Consider the following 3,959-nt stretch of genomic DNA (forward strand, 5'->3'; position numbering starts at 1 on the left):
AGAAAACAACAGATTTCAAGAAGAATAATTTAAGTAAAAGGTAAGCCATAGTAACTTAAAGGTATCTCTTCAGTCAATAATACACATCCTTCAAGGTTCGTCTTCTTGATAAATCCTTCCATGACTACACAAGCCCTCAAAAACTATATAAGATGCAAAATGTTAGTTTAAATTTAAATGTCAATAGTTGTAAATAATTTGTTACTAATGACAAAAATCAAGAAACCTTAACATGATACACTTGAAGAAGAAAAAAAAACTATGGGAGATCTGAGTCTATTTCTGTACTGACAATGCTCCCATTTGCTCACATGATAACTTTATTATTTAAAAAAAAAAGGTCGGGCCCGGTGGCTCATCCCTGTAATCCTAGCACTTTGGGAGGCCAAAGCGGGCGGATCACCTAAGGTCAGGAGTTCAAGGCCAGCCTGGCCAACATGGTGAAACCCCGTCTCTACTAAAATACAAAGATTAGCCGGGCATGACGGGTGCCTGTAATCCCAGCTACCTGGGAGGTTGAGACGGGAGAATCACTTGAACTCGGGAGATGGTGGTTGCAGTGAGCCAAGATGGCGCCACTGCACTCCAGCCTGGGAGGCTGAGCGAGACTCCATGTCAAAAAAAAAAAAAAAAAAAAAAGCCTCTTTTCTGGCTGGAACCATAGAAGGTGTTGAAGAGAAGAAAAAGAAGGTTCCTGCTGTGCCAGAAACCCTTAAGAAAAAGCGAAAGAATTTCGCAGAGCTGAAGATCAAGCACCTAAGAAAGAAGTTTGTCCAAAAGATGCTTTGAAAGGCAAGGAGGAAGCTTATCTGTGAAAAAGCAAAGCGCTATCACAAGGAATATAGGCAGATGTACAGAACTGAAATTCGAATGGTGAGGAAGGCAAGAAAAGCTGGCAACTTCTATGTACCTGCAGAACACAGATCGGTATTTGTCATCAGGATCAGGGGTATCAATGGTGTGGCCAAAAGGTCCGAAAGGTGTTGCGGCTTCTTCGCCTTCGTCAAATCTTCAGTGGAACTTTTGTGAAGCTTAACAAGGCTTCAATTAACATGCTGAGGATTGTAGAACCATATATTGTATGGGGGTACCCAAATCTGAAGTCAGTAAATGAACTAATCTACAAGTGTGGTTATGGCAAAATCAATAAGAAAAGAATTGCTTTGACAGACAACGCTTTGATTGCTGCATCTCTTGGTAAATATGGCATCATCTGCATGGAGGATATGATTAATGAGATCTATACTGTTGGGAAACACTTCAAAGAAGCAAATAAATTCCTGTGGCCCTTTGAATTATCTTCTCCACGAGGCGGAATGAAGAAAAAGATCACCCATTTTGTAGAAGGTGGAGATGCTGGCAACAGACAGGACCAGATCAACAGGTTTTTTAGAAGAATGAACTAAGGTGTCTACCATGAATTATTTTTCTAAGCTGGTCATTTAATAAACAGTACCTGCTCTCAAATTGAAAAAAAAAAGAGAGTGCAATGATTTTAGTGAATAAACAGGAGTTGTACATCACCCACAGTGTTTATTCATTGGAGTGTATGGCCAGGCGAAATTCCTATGATTTTCATGGTGATAAAAAGCCAAGAAACGCTGATAGGGCAGTTTTGTTTGTGAAGGGTAGAGTGTCTACTTTTCAATTAGACTATAAATTCTTCCAGGGAAAGATCCTTATCATTGATTTATTTAAATACCAAGTACAGTGTAGGCACATACTTAGTCCCCTAAGAAACAATAGAACCAGGTCAGCTAGTGTAGTGACTTGTTAATTGCTACCAGAAAAGCTGAATTACAAATAAACTATTTTTTCAAGCCTGGGGAGAAAAATCATATATATATAAAAATACTGGAAAATAACAGGAGGTGCTGAATCTAAGAAAAGTTTCTGTGATCTTAGGAAAAAAGTTAGAAATGTAAATTGGTTGAATAATTGTAAAATGCAATTGGTAAATATAAATTGCCTGAGAAAAAGTTCACAGAGAACATTCAGGCTAAACATCTAAATTTTTAAGTTAAAAGTAATAGTGATTATTCATAATTGTATATATTTATCCAAAATAATTTTTAAAATAGCTATACATCTAGAAAAGCAGAAACTGACTGGATGATTGTTCATAAAGCTGCAGAGTATAGCCGTTAAGGGCACAAATTTTGAGCTCAATAGCCAGGGTGTGTAACCCAGTGCCACTTCACATCAGTGTTACTTAGAGTAAGCAAAGATAGGGTATTCTACCTCTCTCTTACTTGTTTCTCCTCATCAGTAAAGTGGTGGAACAATAGTACTTAGTACTTTTGTACTTAGCTCAGACCTGAATAATACTTAGCTCATTGAGGTGTTGTGAGGTTGATACTAGTTGATCAGTAAGGAAGCACTTAGAAGAGTGCTAGGCACATGTTAAGCTTTATATAATGTTCACTGTAATAAGTATTTTCTTATGTCACCCTTTGCTTACTATTAACCAGTGACTGAATAAAGTAGTCAACACATGAATATATGAATATATACCTAATATATAAACACACATATGCATATATACATATATAAAATCATGACAATTTAATTAGATGAAAATGGCTGTTATCAATGTAAAGGATACATCTTAAGATCTTGCCATGTAAAAAGTCAATGCTGATAAGACCTATATAAAACACTGAATTTTATTTCACTTGATGTAGGTGTGCCCAAAATTTGTAGAAAAAAAATTACCAGAGTGAATCTTATTTTCACTGAATTATCAACTTTTGATTTTAGAGATATGCTTTCCCCTAAAATGTGTTTTTGACAATAACATTCTTTTACTTTAGAATGTTTATTTTTGCCTTAACTAACACTTGTTATTATATGCTGTAAACAGATAAATCTTTCTTTTCCTCCAAATCCTTTCTGAGGGAGAATGGTAAATGTTAATGTAAATGTGTATGTTTACATTTATTTTAAAATATGCATTTTTCTAAATGTAGTCTTAGGGCGAATATCAAAATGTTAGCAGTTAACAGTGTTTAACCCTGAAAAAGGGCATTATTATTATTATTTTTTACTATTTTGCTATTCTTTGTGTTTTTCTTTATATTCTGAAATGTTTATAACATTCAATTTCTTCCATAATCAAAAGAAAATATTTTGTTTTAGAAGACAGTAATTGTTGTCAAACCAATATTTCATTCAATCTAACATCCTCAGAAAACATGGATGTGGCTGCTGAGCTCAATCAACATTAAAAGAATGTAATATTTTCTCAAATTATGAATTTTACTTATTATGTTTCTTTTGCATGGTGCATTTATTTAAACATTTTGGGAAATGATCGTTTTAGCTTGCACTAATACTTAAATATATAAAATAAAGATATAAAACACTTGGGAATATTTAGTACATAGTTTCATGTTATACTTTCTTGTTATTTAATATTAGCAATGATTCTATTAGCTTCATCAGTATGCTACCAATTGGGTCAAGAGGTTTAGTTAGTTTGAGATTTAACTCTGTAGTTTACTTTCTACATTTTAGTATTCCAAGATTTGATGATGTTCTAGAAGTTAGGCATAAACCCCTCCTACACAATTCCTTTAGGGCTGGAGCATCCCCAGCCTGGTTTATTAATTGGCCCACCTAACGGTTAACTCCCTGGGGGACTGGAACTATACTTTGTTCACGCTTATGCACCTATCAATTGGAATTGTGCGAGGCATATAGTACCCACTTTATAGAGTGGAAATTTTCATGTGCTGGCCTTCCTAATGTATGTCCATCAAAACCTGCTCCATCCAGTCTTCCATATCTCAATTAATAGCAACTCCATCCTTCTATAGAAACTTAGGCAAAACCTGTGGCTTTATCCTTAACTACCATCTTTCCCTCACACCCCACAACCTTTCTATTATAAAATACTCAACTCTACACACAACTCCTTTACACTCAACTCCTCATTACATTCAGAATCCAACTTCTCA

At 35.1% G+C, this 3,959-nt stretch overlaps 1 pseudogene; it reads left to right on the forward strand.

The window, feature by feature from the left end:
- The first annotated feature begins 666 nt into the window (after positions 1 to 666).
- LOC747090 (large ribosomal subunit protein uL30-like) lies at positions 667 to 1,406 on the forward strand (annotated as a pseudogene).
- Positions 1,407 to 3,959: the final 2,553 nt, after the last annotated feature.

Source organism: Pan troglodytes, chromosome 1, assembly GCF_028858775.2.
Source record: "Pan troglodytes isolate AG18354 chromosome 1, NHGRI_mPanTro3-v2.0_pri, whole genome shotgun sequence".
NCBI lineage: Eukaryota > Metazoa > Chordata > Mammalia > Primates > Hominidae > Pan > Pan troglodytes.